General features: G+C 41.6%; 1 protein-coding gene across 7 annotated transcripts in view; it reads right to left on the bottom strand.

Moving 5' to 3' along the window:
• The window catches only part of rapgef6 (Rap guanine nucleotide exchange factor (GEF) 6), a 342,757-nt gene that overhangs the window by 212,566 nt on the left and 110,023 nt on the right, over positions 1-20,168 (bottom strand). Inside the window, exon 1 of one of the 7 annotated variants that reach the window (XM_067996167.1) lies at positions 8,920-9,291. The exons of the other annotated variants lie outside the window; for them this stretch is intronic. The gene's annotated coding sequence lies outside the window, so the exon portion shown is untranslated. Of the gene's footprint in view, positions 1-8,919; positions 9,292-20,168 lie in introns of those variants that run through there. 7 annotated transcript variants of the gene reach the window in all.

Raw genomic sequence — 20,168 nt, 5'->3', positions numbered from 1 at the left:
ACACCCTCAAAAAAACTCAGATTTATCAAACACGATTTCCCTTTCATAAAACCGTGTTGACTCTGACTAATCATATTATGATTTAAGTGCCCTGTTACAATGACCTTAATAATATTCTAACATTTTCCCTACCACTGATGTCAGGCTAACTCTCTCCCTCCTTTCTTGAGTAGCGGGGTTACATTTGCAACCTTCCAATCCACAGGGACCATTCTTGAATCTAGGGAATTCTGGAAGATCAAAACCAATGCATCCACTACCTCTGCAGCCACCTTTTTAAAACCCTAGGATGTAGGCCATCAGGTCCAGGGGATTTGTCGGCTTTTAGTCCCATTAATTTCTCCAGCACTTTTTCTTTGCTAATCTTAATTGCTTGAAGTTTCTCACTCTCATTAGGTTCCCTTGGTTCCCCATTATTTCTGGTATATTTTTTGTGTCTTCTACTGTGAAAACAGATACAAAATATTTGTTTAACGTCTCTGCCACTTCCTTACTCCCCATTATAATTTCTCCTGTCTCTGCCTCAAAGGGACCCACGTTTACTTTTGCTAATCTCTTCCTTTTTACATACTTGTAGAAGCTCTTACAATCTTATATCTCCAGATCATGAGATTTCCAGCAAACAGTTCTTTGCAGAACAGTAGGCTTACAGATGTCAGCAATACCAGGCTGTTTTCATTCAGGTGCCTCTGTTACAACATGCACAAACAAACGCCAAGAGCCAATTTCGCACAGATGAGAAGCCATACACTTTCAGAAGCCATTGTCATTTTTTACATCTGAGCCCTCGAATATAATATGCTTTTTTTCTTTCCTCTAAAGATTTTGCATCTAATTCACATCTGGGGGTCTGGTGCTATTTCTTCAATATAAAATAAAATATTTTTATAAGTGAAAAATGACAATAACTAACTCATCCTCAATCAGAACACAATGCAATACAGATTTACTACTTACTAGAAATTCTATGAGCTGGTAAAATGAATGGCATCCTTTTAGTAAAAAAAGTTATTTTGTACTGCCAATGCTCTGTAACTGTCAGAGGTGCAGGACTCAGGAGCAATGAAACACAAGACTTTTCATAATTCTCCCGTGGAGAAGCACCAAGTTTACACACACTCTATGTCTCTCTCAGTTCATCTAAGAATTGTAAGTCATCAAGTGGGGAATCATGGTTGCAAACCTACCTTCCACCTCTCTTTGGCAGAATGTGGTTTATATTTTTAATGTTATCTCTGGTCCCAACCTCTGCTGGAAGCATCTATCTGCTTATTTGTTTTACTGATGTGAGAGTAAAACTCTTTTCACAAAGTACTGTATTGCTTTCCCTATTCTCCCCAATGCCAACATTTCCCTGTCCTCTACTAATGGAACTCTAAAACCAACCGGAGATGACTCTTCCTATTCTCTGGGGAAGAGGGGAAGGGAGAAGATGATGAGAGAGCACGGCCTGTGGCTCAGGTTCACCTCACAGCAGCATAATTGAAATCAGTAACTCAGCATTTGGGAGGATTAGAGTTGCAAACCCAAGTCCCAATACTCATCACATTATGCGTTGGCTTTCCCACATACTACGCCACTAATCTGTCAAGAATCTCTCATTTCAAAGCAAGCTTGTTCAATAGTCTGAGAAGAGCACAATTTTACTTTGCAAAACCTGTGTGTCAGAAGCAGTGAGCTATCAAAATAAGAGCAGCGTACTCTGTAAGCAGAATCATTAAGAGTTGGTAGGGGACCTAAATGTGTTGGGGAAGGTATCAATGGGGAATACAAAATCTAGCTCACTGCTTAAAGAATCCAAACTAAATGACATCAACATGGGTGTTTAGTACTATAATGATGTGTAAAAAAAAAGGTTTTTGAGACCACTGGAAGCGATGTCACGTTTTAAATTCAAATGCATTATTCCAAGGTGTGTTAGCATTGTATAACAGAATGTCAATATCACAACCCAGCCTTTGGAATAAGAAAAACAATTCAGTAAGTTCCTATGAGTTTATAATAATGACACTTCAACGTAAACTTCGTTATTCTCCTAAAATGCTTAAAAACAGGGATGCAATTTATACTACAGGAGTGACTTGCACATGAGATTTTACAGTAATAAATTTTGTGTAACACTGCCTACAACCAGACAATGCTATGGTTGCCCAAAAGACTGTGCTACAGATCTAGCACCCAGATATGAAAAGCCTTAAACAATTCACTTAAGGAAATTATGCTAGGACGTTAATTAGCAAAATTACTAATAAATAAAACCGTGGTTACTAATTTCTGTCACTTTGCATCAATCAAGACTTTAAATATGCCCTTATTGTGGATGATTGCTTTGACATCCATTTGACTGAAACTTGGTTCACAGATGGCGACACCTTGCCCCTGATCAGTCTCCCCATCTGACTATGCTTTCCACCACCTGTCCCACCCAAACTACCACAGTGACAGAGTGGTCCTTATCATCAAATAACTTCATGGTCTCTCCCCCTACTTCTCAGGCATCTTCTCCTCCTTTGAGCACCTCACCTTGTTCCTTCCCTCACCACCCCAAAAATTCCTCAAGATATCTTCCCTCAGCCTCCTCATCCTTGGTGATTTCAACCTCCCTCTCAATTCCCCCTGACCCGTGTCCTCTGAATTCACTGTCATCTTGTCCTCCCTAAACCTCTCCATCCATATAAACTCTCTTACCCATATTGCCTCTCTGCCAGAAATTAGAGTTTGAGGCGTACAGACGTTCGCTTATAGACTTATTAGAGGAAATAGTGCTCACAGGCAACACACGCGACGATGTGACGATTGCTAGAACGAATGGATAAAGATCAGTATATGATGTTAACGAGATAGTGTGTGTGGAACTTTGGGGGTCCTCCCACAGTTTCTGCAGAAGCTGCTGAAACAAGCAGCATCTGGAATATGTACAAAATCAAATCAGCTCTTCAAGGCTCTTCATGGCTAGTATGGGCCAGCATGCGTTTTACAGCACACACAGCCATCGTTGAGACCTGATGCCAAGCCTCTGCCAATGCTGCTCTAAAAGTGAGCCACTAGGTGGTGCTCCACAGCAGTATAGAGTCACTCGTTCTCAGGTTTTCTTTCCCTCCCTGCACAAAAGTGGCTGGCCTCCATTTCACTTATGTGGTTTAAGATATTTTCACCTTGATGTGTTACTGCCTTGTTTCACAGTTCCTAGTGCAAGTACATTAACAGCACAAACCTCTGCATAATAATTCTAAATTAGAAATCTATGTCATTGAGGCCATGAAGATGACTGGTGCGAGAAATGGAAATGTGGGCGAATTAGGTGGTAATTCCAAGATCTGGGTTAAAGCACATTGTTGGAAAATAAGAGAGAAATATGCTATGTGTCTGACCTATCTTATTTCCAGCCCAGAAACAGTTCATTTGACATTTCCCAGCACAAGATTACCTCCAATTCCATGCGCTCCCATTTTCGCTAATCAAATTGCTTTCTTTTTAATTACCATGTTTTTGTAGTTTATATCTGCTTTTTAAAAAAAAAAACTTTCCATAGTTATCTTGTGATCTTTAACAAAGTGATGAGAGACTCCTTTCCAGGCATCTTGGAGGCAGAAATACTTCGGTGTTTTTTTTTAAAATGGGTGGTATTTTTGGTGCTGGTTAAGGCCATGGATATCTTGGTAATCTTGCGACATGGGTTGGTAATTGGTTGGGAGCTAAGAGACAGAGTAGGGATAAAGGAAATGAACTCTGATTGGCAGAAAGTGGCAAGTGGTATTCCACAGGGATCTGTACTGGGGCCTCAGCTTTTCACCATATATGTCAATAACTTGGATGAAGGAATAAAGAGTTGTATATCCACATTTACAGATGATGCTAAATTAGGAGGCACAGAAAGTTGTGGAGATGGGAGCAGGACGTTGCAAAGGGACATAGACAGATTAAGGGCTGTGGCAGATGGAGTTCAAAGTTCCTCAGAGCAGTGCCCTACACCCAACCATCTTCAGCTACTTCATCAATGACCTTCCCTCCATCATAAGGTCAGAAGTGGGGACGTTCACTGATGATTGCAGTGTTGAGTTCCATTCGCAACCCTTCAGATAATGAAGCAGTCCGTACCTGCATGCAGCAAGACCTGGGCTGATAAGTGGCAAGTAACATTCGTGCCACATAAGTGGCGGGCAATGACCATCTCCAACAAGAGAGTCTAAACACCTCCCCTTGACATTCAACAGCATTCCCATCACCTTTTCCCATCATCAACATCCTGGGGTTACCACTGACCAGAAACTTAACTGGACCAGCCATATAAATACTGTGGCTACAAGAGCAGGTCAGAGGCTGGGTATTCTGCAGCGAGTGACTCACCTCCGGACTCCCCAAAGTCTTTCCACCATCTACAAGGCACAAGTCAGGAGTGTGATGGAATACTCTCCACTTGCCTGAATGAGTGCAGCTCCAATAACACTTAAGAAGCTCGACATCATCCAGGACTAAGCAGCCTGCTTGAATGGCACCCCATCCACCACCTTAAATATTCACTCCCTCCACGAACGACGCACCGTGGCTGCAGTGTGTACCATGTACAAGATGCACTGCAGCAACGTGCCAAGGCTTCTTCGACAGCAACTCCTAAACATGCGACCTCTACCACCTAGAAGGACAAGGGCAGCAGGAACATGGGAACACCACCACCAGCACGTTCCCCTCCAAGTCACACACCAGCCTGACTTGGAAATATATCGCCGTTCCTTCATCGTCCCTGGGTCAAAATCTTGGAACTCCCTACCTAACAGCACTGTGGGAGTACCTTCACCACACGGACTGCAGTGGTTCAAGGCGGCGGCTCACCACCATCTTCTCAAGGGCAGTTAGGGATGGGCAATAAATGCTGGCCTTGCAGCGACGCCCACATCCCACGAATGAATAAAAATAAATGTGCGGAAGTGTGAGGCTATCCATTTTGGATCTAAGAAAGCCAAATCGGAATATTTTCTTAACGGCGAAAGACTAGAAACTGTGGAGGAGTGAAGGGATTCGAGTGTAAAGGTACAAAAATTGCTAAAAGCTTGTTCACAGGTACAAAAAGTAATCAAAAAAGCTAATGAAATGTTGGCCTTTACATCAAGGGGGTTGGAATCCAAAGAGGAAGTTATGCTTCAATGGTACAAAGCCTTGGTCAGACTCCATCTGGAATACTGTGTTAATTTTTGGGCACAGCTGCTCAAGAAGCCTTAAAGGGTTAAATTGTGAGGACAGGTTGCATAAACGTAGCTTGTATTTCCTTGAGTGTAGAAGGTTGAGGGGTAATCTAAATGAGGTGTTTAAACTGATAAAAGGAATCAATAGAGTAGATTCAGAGAAGACATTTCCTTTGATAGGGGAATCCAGAACAAGGGGGCACAATCTTAAAATTAAAGCTAGGCCATTCATGAGTGAAATCAGGAAGCACCTGTGCACACAAATGGTAGTGGAAATATGGAATTCTGCCCCCAAAAGGCTGTGCATACTGACTCAATTGAAATTTTCAAGACTGAGATCGACAGATTGTTCTTAGGCAAAGGTATCAATCGACATGGATCATAAGAACATAAGAGACAGGAGCAGGAGTAGGCCATTTAGCCCTATGAGTCTGCTCCGCCATTCAATGAGATCATGGCTAATCTGATTCTGGTCTCAACTCCACTTTCCCGCCTGTTCCCTATATCCTTTGACTCCCTTGCTGATCAAAAATTTGTCTAACACAGCCTTCAATATATTCAATGACTCAGCCTCCACTGCTCTTTGGGGCAAAGGATTCCAAAAGGTTCACAACCCTCAGAGAAGAAATTTCTCCTCATCTCCGTCTTAAATGGGCAACCCCTTATTCTGAGATGATGCCCCCTAGTTCTAGATTCCCTAATGAGGGGAAACATCCTCTCAGCATTTATCCTGTCAAGCACCCTCAGAATCTTATTTGTTTCAATAAGATCACCTCTCATTCTTCTAAACTCCATTGAGTATAGGCCCAACCTGCACAATAAGCTCTTACCTTGTACAGTAACCTTTTATGTGGCACCTTATCGAATGCCTTTTGGAAATCCACCCTGCTCGTTACTTCCTCAAAGAACTCTAATAAATTTGTCAAACACGATTTCCCTTTCATAAAACCATGTTGACTCTCCTTGATTTTATTTTGAGTCTCTAAATGTCCTTCTACTACTTCCTTAATAATTGATTCTAGCATTTTCCCAATGACAGATGTTAGGCTAATTGGCCTTTAGTTACCTGCTTTCTGTCTCCCTCCTTTCTTGAATAGGGGCGTTACATTTGCGGTTTTCCAATCCGCTGGCATCTTTCCAGAATCTAGTGAATTTTGGAAGATTACGACCAATGCATCCACTGTCTCTGTAGCCACTTCTTTTAACATCCTCAGATGCAAGCCACTGGGTCCGGAGGACTTGTCAGCCTTTAGACCCATTAGTTTGCCTCGTATTTTTTCTGTAGTGATAGTGATTGTTTTTAGATGCTCCTGCCCCTTTGCCCCTTGATTTTCTACTATTATTGGTATGCTTTTAGTGTCTTCTACTGTGAAGACAGATACAAAATATCTGTTCAATGCCTCTGCCATTTCCTTGTTTTCCATTATTATTTCCCCAGTCTCATCCTCTAAGGGACCTATACTTACTTTAGCTACTCTCTTCCTTTTTACTGTCAGTTTTTAGATGTCTTGCTAGTTTACTCTCAATCTATTTTCTCCCTCTTCATTATTCTTTTAGTCCTCCTTTCGGGCTTACCACTAATCTTTGCCATGTTGTATGCCTTTTCTTTTAACTTGATACCATCCTTAACTACCTTAGTCAGCTATGGTTGATACACCCTTCTCGTGGAGTCTTTCCTCCTTACTGGGATATATTTTTGTTGAAAGTCATAAAATATCTTTTTAAATGTCTGCCACTGCTTATCCACCGTCATACCTTCTAAACTGTTTTCCCCGTCCACTTTAGCCAATTTTGTCCTCATGCCATTGTAATTGCCCTTATTTAGGTTTAATACCATAGTTCCAGATCCAAGATCCTCACTCTCAAACTGGATGTGAAATTCTATCATATTATGATCATATTAGGATCAAAGGCAGGTAACTGAATGGTGGACCAGGCCTATTCCTGTTCCAAATTCCTACGTAGAAATCTAACCCATTTTATTATGCATTTAAAGATTTTGGGCTATTTGAAAAAGGTGTGACATTCTGGTCAGCAGTTTCCCTTGAACAAGGGAAGAATATGTTTCCAAGTCTTTTTCCATGTTATGGTCAGACCATCTACCTACCCTTACATTTTCTCAGTTCTGCCTTTAAGTCTCTCATGCTGGGATCTGGTTCATGGTCAACAACAGCCCTCCAGTACCTCATCCAAGAAGCCAATCTACAGGTGTAAGCCTAGATGGTTCGTGTTAGCAACCTATTCAATTAAGGGTACAAAACAGCTGTGCCAATTCCTGTCCTCACCGTACATCCCTATGTGTACTTTCTAACAAGTGTCACAGTATAAAACACCTAGTTTTCTTCCCCTCCCCAGCCTACGGGTATTAAGATAAAGTGCAGTGCCCCCATCACTGCCTGACTAAGATCAGCAAACTCAACAGACCAGGACTGAATCTGGATTCTTCTTAGTCTCCATGACCCAGTACTGCACTAGATGACTCATTGATGCAACGTGGAAAATCAATTATTAACCACAGAACACTTGCAATTCTCTCTTCTTCATTGGAACTTTGAGTTTCTTGTTGGAATTTTGCTAGCATTATTTTTCCTTAACATTACCAGAATGTGCATTCCCGAACAACAACTTGCATTTCCCATGAAGACATCAGTCAAGTGAGAAAGTGTTATACATCATTATGATGCTAAAAGTTATTAGAATTTGCGAACAGGAAAAGAGCATTTGATCAATAATGCACTCTACTTTTCTGAGCTATATGCCTGATTGCTATATAGAACATCATTCATACAAATGTTAAAGGAGGCAATGGTTTTATAAAAAAAAAAGTATTTGGTAAATATTTCACCTGTGCTGGCTAAAATTTAGGATAAAAATGTCAAAACAGAGTGGCCCGTAATTTCCTTGGAGCTGCTCCTGTTCCGCCACCGTAACTTCGCCAGAAGTGCAACAGAAACCCCATTTACACGCAAAGTAATGGTGGTGGAGTGGAAGCAGCTCCAAGGAAATTCTGGGCCATTATTGCTTCACAAAAAAGTCACTACCTGACTTTATTGCATTGATAATGTTCACTGTTCTCTCTCGTGATCAAAATACCCTTTTTGTAATGATACAGTATCAGCATTTATAGCAATCCATTTACTTCCCCAAGTGTTAATATTTCATACCAATTTGAGTATGCAAGTTAAAGACATTCTCTAAACAGTATCTGTCAGTTAACTAAATCTAGGCAGAATGCTGTAGCTAAGTCTGAACATTGAGCTTTACCAGCAGAGACTGAATTGCTGAATAATGATCTATATAATGTTTAAACCTTATTTGAATCATGAATTCTTAAACAAGTTCCAAATAAGAACATTACTCCTTTGAGTACAACTCCTGCAGTATATACAACTTCATATAATTTGTGTTGGCTTCAGAGAAATACTGCAGTTACAAAAAAGTTAATCCATTTACTTAAAAACACTCTGTAATAAACAATGATTTAAACAACCTCACTGCACAGTTAATCATTCCGAAGAATTCTAAACCCCCTGATGGGTCCATTAACAAAGTGTCCAGTTTTATTATTTTCAAAAAATCAGCAAACTTCTTTTCAATCTCATCGCCGACATACACAGCAGATTTACCCTTACAATTGTTTACTGAAGGAATCTGCTGAAATAAAATCCCTAAAAACTGCAACCTACACTTTCACTGCAGAGAAACACATCAGACTTTTAGAAAAAAAAGTAAAACATACCAGTAACTGCATAACTTAAGGTGTATTTTCTAGTTTATGTGGACTCGAAGAAAACAACTTCCTATCATGAAGTCGAAGCACTTTACCAACTCTGTGCTGAGGCTGGGTTATACCGTAGGTGTCAGCTAACAGATATTGCTGCTGCACTCCAACTCCAGTTCTGCTGTGCTTGATAAAAGGCTTCCAAAAAAATGAATCCTTTTTGGGAAAAAAATCTTTGCAAAATAAAGCTCCACTTCAAAACCGTTGCAAGTTGCTTTGCAACTAAGTAACTTGCTTTAGGTCAGAAACATGGTTTGTGTCTCAACATTTCTTTTCCAGACTCAAGCTTCCTCTTTTACAGCTTTTTCCCTTCTCTGACTGTGAAAGGCAGCATTGAAATTGGCTGTCTGCTCACCAGGAGCAAGGCATGTGCATTTCCTGCTGAAAATGACCTCACGCCTCGGTTGGTTAAAAAAAACATGGTTAAATTGCTCTGAAGTCGACAATTCTGCCTGCATACCAGCTTGAGCCTTCAACTGCTATCTGGCAGCTGCAGCTTATCAATACAGTATAAAAGACAAATGTGCTGTGACTATGATTTAAATTTTCCAAAGCAGGATGCCACTCTTCTTTCCCTCTTTCTTTTCCAACTATGCCTAGATCATATCAAAAGATTAATGCGAGACATTTTCGAACCAAAATACTAAACCTAAAAAAAACTGTAAGACAGTTAGTTTCTATATGTCCAAGTGACCAGATCACTTTTTTTTTGCCTTATAGGACCCCGGCTGTTTCAGCAAAAGGTAATAATAATTAAAACAAACAATAAAGCCCAACCTCAGTAGATCACATACAAGGCAGGACAGAACACAGAGGCATAAATAGCAGATTTTAAAAAACAACTTATGAAGTGCTATAGGCCAACTAGTGTCTGCTGAATTAACACGAGCTCCAATTACTTGAGCGCTCTCACACACACACACACATACACACACCTATTTCATTTTGCAAATTAAATCTGTACAGTTAAACTGTAAAATTATTTTATAAAATATGTACTTTTGTAATAACCATAACAATACTGCTACAATTCTGAAGTATTATACTGAAAATTAACTATTCATTATTGGAAGAAATTAATGTGCAATACCATTTGGCAAAAACTTGTCAATGGGGTGTGACAAAATTTAGTCACTCCATCCCCATTTGTTGTTCTTCAAAACAAAATCAAACTTTTAGTGTATAGCTTCTAGTCTAGATTCCCATTTTTGCTGGTCTACATGTTGTATTTAATTTAAATGCTGGAGTAATGTACCATAAAATCATTGATTGCTCAAATATTACAGTCCCACTTGTGGAAATATTGTTCTGTCATCAGTCCTAAACTGTTGTATTACATCCCATAAATGGAAATCAGCATTTCCCAAAATAAATTAATTTTTGTGTCACCGCATACTTGGGGGCTACATTTTCCACTCATTTACATACTTGGGGGCTACATTTTCCACTCATTTACCAAAATAGTCCAAATGTGTTGTTCAGTTAACAAGTACTAGCTGGTGCCAACTAGTCTCACCGCTGAATAATTTGGTGCATTTGTTTAGCATTAAAGCAGACAAACAGAGTTAGCAGCAAAATCTGGCGTGATTGCAGTACTGTTGATAACTTCTGTAGTTGATACCTCCAATGTCACATTCCTGAGTAAGATACACTGTATTATCTCTGCATGGGAACCATTTTGAACAAATACTTTTCATGTCTGTGCAGAACAAAATATTGCCATAAAGATGGTGTCCTTCCTCCCCCACTCAAACAAATGACAATTCACAGGCTGGATTAATAATCCAGAGAATGTGAGTTCAAATCCCACCATAGCAATTTAAGAATTTGAATTCAGTTTTAAAAAAATCTAGAAATAAAAGCTGGTGTCAGTAAAAGTGACCATGAAGCAATCAGAATGTCATAAAAACCCAACTGGTTCACTAGTGTCCTTTAGGGAAAAAAACCTGTTGTCCTTGCCCGGTTTGGTCGATACACGACTCCAGTGGTTGACTCTTAGCTGCTGTCTGAAGTGGCTTAGCAAGCCACTCAGTCATCAGGACAACTAGGGATGTGCAATAAACGCATCCCTTGCCAGCAACGCCCACATACGAGAATGAATAATAAAAAAACTGATTGAAAGGAATCACTGCGTCATTAGGTTTGTCCACATCCTAACATTTGTCAGGCATTCACGCTGCATTGAGTTGACATCTATCCAGAAAGACCTAACCGTACATTTTAAAAGTTTGAAGTAGTGGGATTGTAAAAAAGTGTCATTTTTGTGATATTAGAGCTACACATCACCTGCAATCAAATGTCCCATTCCAACAAAAGTGTTTGAAGCTTGAGGCCGAGAGGCACTCACAGCACCACTCCAGGGACAACTTTGAAAGATTTTCCCACCTTTATTGAGACGACAACTGACTTTCACTCAGCCCCTTCTACTGCAGCAGAGCTGAGATTAGCAACCCAAAACCATGGGAAAACCAAACCTCTATTTATCTTTGAACAAAAGTAAGGAATCTTACAACACCAGGTTATAGTCCAACAGTTTTATTTGAAAATCACAAGCTTTCGGAGGCTTTCTCCTTCGTCAGGTGAGTGTGGGATTCCATGAAGGTTACCGCATATATAGTCAGAGAACAATGCCTGGTGATTACAGATAATCTTTCCAACTGCCCGTTGTCAAGGCAATCAGACAGAGAGACATTACATACAGGACGACTGAATATATAAATGGTCAGAGCCCAGAGAGAGACAGAGAGAGACACAGACACGTCCGAAAGCAAGAGAAAGAGAGAGAATGACCAGTTGCATTAAAAACAGATAACTCTTTTTGTCGCTGGTGGGGTGACGTGTAGCGCGACATGAACCCAAGATCCCGGTTGAGGCCGTCCTCATGGGTGCGGAACTTGGCTATCAATTTCTGCTCGACGATTTTGCGTTGTCGTGTGTCTCGAAGGCCGCATTGGAGAACGCTTACCCGAAGATCGGTGGCTGAATGTCCTTGACTGCTGAAGTGTTCCCCGACTGGGAGGGAACCCTCCTGTCTGGCGATTGTTGCGCGGTGTCCGTTCATCCGTTGTCGCAGTGTCTGCATGGTCTCGCCAATGTACCATGCTCCGGGCCATCCTTTCCTGCAACGTATGAGGTAGACAACGTTGGCCGAGTCACATGAGTATGAACCATGTACCTGGTGGGTGGTGTCCTCTCGTGTGATGGTGGTATCTGTGTCGATGATCTGGCATGTCTTGCGGAGGTTGCCGTGGCAGGGTTGTGTGGTGTCGTGGACGCTGTTCTCCTGAAAGCTGGGTAATTTGCTGCGAGCGATGGTCTGTTTGAGGTTGGGTGGCTGTTTGAAGGCGAGTAGTGGTGTCTCCACTACTCGCCTTCAAACAGCCACCCAACCTCAAACAGAACATCGCTCGCAGCAAATTACCCAGCTTTCAGGAGAACAGCGTCCACGACACCACACAACCCTGCCACGGCAACCTCCGCAAGACATACCAGATCATCGACACAGATACCACCATCACACGAGAGGACACCACCCACCAGGTACATGGTTCATACTCATGTGACTCGGCCAACGTTGTCTACCTCATACGTTGCAGGAAAGGATGCCCCGGAGCATGGTACATTGGCGAGACCATGCAGACACTGCGACAACGGATGAACGGACACCGCGCAACAATCGCCAGACAGGAGGGTTCCCTCCCAGTCGGGGAACACTTCAGCAGTCAAGGACATTCAGCCACCGATCTTCGGGTAAGCGTTCTCCAATGCGGCCTTCGAGACACACGACAACGCAAAATCGTCGAGCAGAAATTGATAGCCAAGTTCCGCACCCATGAGGACGGCCTCAACCGGGATCTTGGGTTCATGTCGCGCTACACGTCACCCCACCAGCGAAAAAAAGTTATCTGTTTTTAATACAACTGGTCATTCTCTCTCTTTCTCTTGCTTTCGGACGTGTCTGTGTCTCTCTCTGGGCTCTGACCGTTTGTATATTCAGTCGTCCTGTATGTAATGTCTCTCTGTCTGATTGCCTTGACAACGGGCAGTTGGAAAGATTATCTGTAATCACCAGGCATTGTTCTCTATATGCGGTAACCTTCATGGAATCCCACACTCACCTGACGAAGGAGAAAGCCTCCGAAAGCTTGTGATTTTCAAATAAAACTGTTGGACTATAACCTGGTGTTGTAAGATTCCTTACATTTGTCCACTCCAGTCCATCACCGGCATCGCCACATCATATCGTTGAACAGCCATTGCGCCACATATCAATGCCTCAACACATTGATGACTAAAGAATTCGATTTTTCTTAAAATCAATAGCATTCACCAAAAAGCAACTGCTTTGGTTGTTTATTTTTGGCGAATGCTATTAATTTTAACAAGACAGAGAAGAAATGAAGATACAGGATTTAATCCCAATTTCATTTTAAGAAAATTATATTTTTGGTGGATTATGTTCAGTGCAGTTGTGGATATCGAGTAGGGGTCAAGAAAGGTGGTGGAGAGGTGGCACTGTGTATCATCAGCATACACGTGCAGCTTGACCCCAACATCTTTGGATGATGTCGTCAAGGTGTATAGTGGTGGGGGGAGGGAACAACGTAGCTTCGAGTCTAGATTCCCATTTTTGCTGGTCTACATGTTGCATTTAATTTAAATGCTGGAGTAATGTACCTTAAAATCATTGATTGCTCAAATATTACAGTCCAGCTTGTGGAAATATTATTCTGTCACCAGTTCTAAACTGCTGTATTACCTACCACAAATGCAAAACAGCATTTCCCAAAATAAATTAATTTTTGTATCACCACATACTTGGGGAAATCCAGAGGTAACGGTATAGAAGGGAAGTTGTATGGTCAGCAGTTCATTGCAAATAGGGTCAAGAGAGGTAGAGGTGGGTCCAGTGGATAACATGAGCTTCGAGAAGGCATGAGAGGATAGAGGAAACTAGAAAAGGATGCAGAATCAGGGCTAGGGTGGATGTTTAGCTTGGTGAGCAAAAGGAAGGGGATGAGCAGCAGAAGCAGCTGAATAGATGGTCTCAATCTTAGTAACAAAGATGCCCATGGGCTCCTCGCACGTGTTGGAGGTGAGGTGGAGGGGGCATTGGAGGTGATTGGTAGCAGAGAAGAGAGCCTGGAGCTATCTTTGCTCTCCAGGATGTTCCTTGAGTACTGAATACTATCCTTCCAAACCTCCCTTCAGTTTATTTGCAGTGATTCTGAAATTAATAGTCCAGTATCCCCTTTCCTAACAGGAATTCTTCCACTTTTTTTTTAAAACTGCCATTTTTTTTGGCCCACTACCTCTACTGATAATCCATTCTGCAATTCTATTACTTCTTAAACTGCTTCCCCCAGTCCTCAAATCCTATGCATTTTCCACAAGAATCCACTCTACCATTGTCTCTCCATCTTTTGCCTCAAAAAAACAACTCACATTTATATGGCACCTTTTGCGTAGAAAAATATCACTAGGTGCTTCATAGAGGCACAAGAAAGAAAATGGACACCGAACCAAAGGAGAAAATAATGGGAGGTGTGGCCAAAATGGTCTCAAAGGAGGAGAGAGATGGAGAGACAGAGAGCTTTAGGGAGGGAATTCCTGAGCGTGGGGGCCTAGGCAACTGAAGGCACAGCTGCCATTGGGGGGGTAAAGGGTGGGGGAATGCACAAGAAGCTGCTATTCTGGTTCCACTGACTGGAATTTTGCATTACTGGTGCTTTGGAAAATTGTTTTCAGTGCTTCCATTGGTAGATTCAGGATTTAATCCACCAATAGCAACATTGAAAACAAAACATTCCACAAGATTCAGATCAGAAAAATGAATGGCGCCAAAAGTGCAAAAAGAATGATTCAGTAGGAATCAGCAGAAACTAAGCCCAATATGGATGTCTCGCATTCCAGCTCTTCCAAGACTTCCATGAGCTGCTGGCCTGGCAACAGTTTAGTTTGTAGCAAGCAGAAGCTAACAAAAAAGATTTGCATTTTAAATGTGTAAATTTGCAAAAAAAAAATTTGCAATAGGAAGTCCACACATACAACACTTGAATTCAAGTTTCTCATGACAAACTTCCTTTTTCTTCCCCCCTGTTTCTCACAATTTCAAAAAAGTCTTATTTTCCCCCCTTATTATTGCCCAGCCTAGAGAAGAGGTAGGAGACCTGCCACTTTTCTCAAATACAAAGTTCTAACCATCTAACAGAAAGTGCTGGAGAGCTACTCAGACCTTCAATGTTTCTTTTGTCCTTTTGGGAATGCAGTCTCCACTCAGACCATCTCTGTCTTCACCCAATGGCTCAGTCAAAATCAGGAACTTGTGTGTGGACAATGGTCGGCGTGAACTAGTGTTCTACTAATATTAAAGCATATCTTGAAAGTAAAGATACTTCCTCTAAACATGCCACTATTTTTCGGAAGGCTTGACCTACCTCCCTCTGTCTCATTGATGTGGTGGGACAGTTTCACAGAAAACAATTCCGGTCACAGTAACACTGTGAAGTCCCCATGTAGCCCCAACATACAAAAACAGATAGAATCTGCTAATATTGAGGCGGTATCACTTTCACAAACAGGTTTCTGTAGAACAGCAACTTCTCCCAGTTATTTATTTTTTTAAAATCCATTCGGAAATTTGCCATGCGGAGGGGTACTGGGCTGTACAGACGAGAAAAGCCCCACCCAACTCATTCACTGTTCTGACTCAGTTGACCTAAGTTGGAATGATGGTGGGACACTACAATTGGCCTTAGCATTCCTGGGTTTTGAGGGGTGGAATGGAAGAGAAAGGAAAGGAACAAATTCAGCCAGGGTTCCTAATCCTGATTACTATATAGTAACTCAGGCTGCTAAGTGTACATTTGAAAAGATACTTCACAAGCGGCTACTCTACCAGATAGAATCTTGTGGAATTAGAGATAATCTACTGCGGTGGATTATGAATTGGCCGAAGGCCTGTAGGCAGAAAGTTGTTGTTAATGGATTTGGATCTACTTGAAGATCTGGTAAGAGCAGTGTCCCACAGGGATCAGCGTTACGACCTTTGCTCTTGATTATCTGCATTTGTGACCTAGGTGTGGGTGTTGAAGGAATGAGCCGCAAGTTTGCGGACGATACAAAGCCATGTGCGAGTGTTAAACTGTAGAAGATGCTGAACTACTACAAGCAGACCTCAAATGTGTGAATAGGCCCACTTTTGCCAAATGATGTTTAACTTAGAAAAGTGAACTGTTATGCATGTGGGCAGGTCAAATGCTAAATATACATATACCTGACCAGGAACAGAGTTAATGACAGTGGTGAAAGAAAAAGATCTGGGTGGTACAGTGCATCAGTCTTTAAAGTCTTTATAGTGCATCAGTCTCAATCAATGCTATAGTTAAAGCAAAGAGGTTACTGAGTTGTATGGCAGGAAAATTCACTACAAAACAAAACATACCATTTTGCCCTTGTGCAAGACTTTGATTAGGCTTCATTCATAATAGTGTGTCCAGTTTTCGTCCCCTCACATGGTGGGGAATATTGAGGCTTTGGAAAAGGTGCAGAGGAGGGACACAAGATCTATTCCTAGTTTAAAACATCTTAGCTACCCAGATAGGCTTAAAGAGATGGGTCTGTATACTTTAGAGAACTGTAGACTCGGGAGCAATTTGATCGCGGTTTATAAATTAAATGAAGGGACTAGGTTGTGTTCACGTGGACAAATTATTTCAAATGGATAATTTAGGGAGGACCAGGGGCCATGCTTATAAGTTACCTAAGGACAAAACTAGGTTGGATGTTAGGCAGTTCCTCTTTTCCCAGAGAATGTTAGACCTGTTGAACAGGTTGCCAGCTTGTGGGGTGAATGCTGATTCGCTGTATAGCTTCAGGAGAGAGCTGGACCTGTTTCTGGCTCGGGAGGAGATTAATTCGTACAAGAGGTAGATACCTGGTAATATAAGTCAGAATCAATGTGGTCTCCTGAACCAGTTTCAATCACCTAAAGGGGTCGTGGAGGGGTTTTCCAGATTTTGTTCCTAATTGGCCTAGGTTTTTAATCTGTTTTGCGTCTTCCCTAGGAGTGTCTGCATCATGATACGTAAGGGATCATAACTGTATGGGACAGGCTGGATGGACCAGTAGGTCTTTCCTCATTCGACACTTTTGTTTTTTCGTACGATCCATGGACAGGATAGAGTTCAGTTATAATGACCCAACAGTCGAATAGCCTGCCAACACTCGTTGTCTGGGTTCACAGAAGAAGAATGGCTATTTAAACAAGGTTCCAGTGTATCTGTGGAATAGTACCCCAACACAAGTTATTTCAGGAGAAAATAATAAATATAATTATTTGGTAACATGGGAATTAATCACAGTCATTATTAGCCATACACGATGCCGCTATAAACTTTGTAACCATTTCTATGTTGGGGAATGTTAATCACAATGTTCCTTATTCATCTCTCTTCTCATATATAAAAAAGAAACCAATGCAACTTGGTGACAGGGTGAGAAATATTGCTGCAATCATCACTCATGAATGAGGATAAAATTAAGCTATTATGTCTTTTTTATTCCAACAGAAGACCACTTGTCTTTCGAAGTCATGAGGCCCTATCTTCATTCCTTAATCCTCTGCCCGCTAGGAATACACCAGAGGTTAAATAGCTATTTATTATGATACCCAATGGTTCTCTCATTTCTTCCAGTTACCGTTCTCCATTTTGTTACTTTTTCTTAAAGTGCTGTATCTTTCAATCTCATTTCCCCTTTTTTTTTTTAAGATTCACTTCTCGACATTTAGACTCCTGCATTTAGGCGCTCCCAGGGAATGCAGGTCAGGAAATCACAGGCCCACAGCCCGCAATTTTCTGTTCATTAATTTCAATGATTGGGAAATCACAGGCTTCGGGACCATGATTTCCCAACCTGTGATTCCTTTGAGTGCAACTCCATGCTTTAATTGTCTCTATAGTACACTGAAATACAGTGATGCTTATGAAGATTAACAAGAACACAAGCCATGAGAATGAAGACATCAGCACCCCAAGACTGCGTCACTTTCTTGTAACACTTTCCAAACCAACTTATTATATGGCGTCCATGATATCTTCTTAAGTCCAGGGGCCTCAGAAAGATTCTTGCTCTCTGCAGCCCCTCATCCTGGCAAGGGAAAATATCCCTAGGTATATGGGTATGTTGGATATATCGTGCCAAATAACAGGAAGTGCTAATGGTATGTGCATGATTTTGCTGTCCTGTTGCTACAGAGTGGTACAGGCATTATGCCTTAATAGATATTACAGATAGCATGTAATTTCCCTATAAAATTTATCTCAATGTTGTTTTGAATATGGGTGTCTGCTGCTGATAAGTACAAATCAGTACAGCTGCCGATATGTCTAGAAGATATGGACAGCAATGCAGAAGGGTTCAAATGAACTCAAGACTGCAACAACGAAGTTCAAGCAGTTCATCAATGTTATCTGAACCTTGAGCTGAGTGGAGTCACAAGTTCCAAAAGATTGCACCTGTGAGTCTAACCACAATGTCACCGTACGTTGACAGCCTAACTTTTTTTTGTTCATTCATGGGAAGTGGGCTTCGCTGGCAAGGCCAGCATTTATTGCCCATCCCTAACTGCCCTTGAGAAGGTGGTGGTGAGCCGCCTTCTTAAACCGCTGCAGTCTATGTGGTGAAGGTACTCCCACAGTGCGGTCAGGTAGGAAGTTCCAGGATTTTGACCCCAGCGACGATGAAGGAACAGCGATATATTTCCAAGTTAGGATGGTGTGTGACTTGGGGGTGGGGGGAACGTGCAGGTGGTGTTGTTCCCATGCGCCTTGTCCTTCTAGGTGGTAGAGGTCGAGGGTTTGGGAGGTGCTGTCGAAGAAGCCTTGGCGAGTTGCTGCAGTGCATCTTGTAGATGGTACAAACTGCAGCCACGGTGCACCCATGTTGGAGGGAGTGAATGTTTAGGGTGGTGGATGGGGTGCCAATCAAGTGGGTTGCTTTGTCCTGGATGGTATCAAGCTTCTTGAGTGTTGTTGGAGCTGCACTCGTCCAGGCAAGTGGAGAGTATTCCATTACACTCCTGACTTGTGCGTTGTAGATGGTGGCAAGGCTTTGTGGAGTCAGGAGGTGAGTCACTTGCCGCAGAATACCCAGCCTCTGACCTGCTCTTGTAGCCACAGTATTTCTGTGGCTGGTCCAGTTAAGTTTCTGGTCAATGGTGACCCCCAGGATGTTGATGGTGGGGAATTCAGCAATGGTAATGCCGTTGAATGTCATGGGGAGGTGGCTAGATTCTCTCTTGTTGGGGATGATTTGGGGATTGCCAGGCACTTGTCTGGGGCGAATGTTACTTGCCACTTATTAGCCCAAGCCTGGATGTTGTCCAAGTCTTGCTGCATGCGGACACGGACTGCTTCATTAACTGCACAATTATAGACTTTTATATCACTGAATTTTGTAGGGAAATCACATATAATATTATAAAATGCGCTCTCATGACTCATTTCTGCAGTTTGGTCTTTTACTGCTCCCTTCTTTTAGTTTCATTTTGCACTCACCAGTAGTCAGCAATCTTCCTTTTTCTCAGTACCAAAAAGTAGATGATTTTCCGCTTGCACTATTGTAACCATTGGTACAAGATTATGAATCATGGTATAGGCATGCTTAAGTTTGTAAAAGCAAATGATCTGGTGGCCACTCAAATGACCATGGCCAAACCTTGAGAATGAAGGCATCAGTACCCCAAGAACGTGTTACTGCCTTAGAAAATCAGGCCAAACAACTCTCAGAAAAAGAATAAGCTGAGTTATGGCAACACCCATGTATTTTAAACACTAACTCAATCTACTTCACGTGAGCAGACACAATCCTGATTTAATAATTCAATTTTCACGTACAGTTTTTAAAATGGTGTAAAGGCAAAACTGTGAATTGGTCACTTCTTGAAAATAAAAAAATAACGATCTTCATGTGCTTTAAGCCTAATTCAATATTATTCATCCATATCACCAGAAGCTACTTAATGTTAATAAAAGAGAGTGGCAAGATCAGTCATTCCACTAAGCAAATGATAACATAATAGCTTTTCTTTATAAAAGTAAAAGATATTAGTGCTGGGCAAGGAAAGATCTTTGTACTGGGCAAGGGAAGATCTTTGTACTTTTTAAATCCAGTATCAATCACAACTAGGTCAGATATCCCAGTCA

The sequence above is a fragment of the Heptranchias perlo genome, chromosome 14, assembly GCF_035084215.1.
Source record: "Heptranchias perlo isolate sHepPer1 chromosome 14, sHepPer1.hap1, whole genome shotgun sequence".
Taxonomy (NCBI): domain Eukaryota; kingdom Metazoa; phylum Chordata; class Chondrichthyes; order Hexanchiformes; family Hexanchidae; genus Heptranchias; species Heptranchias perlo.
This window is presented reverse-complemented; position numbering and strand designations above follow the sequence as displayed.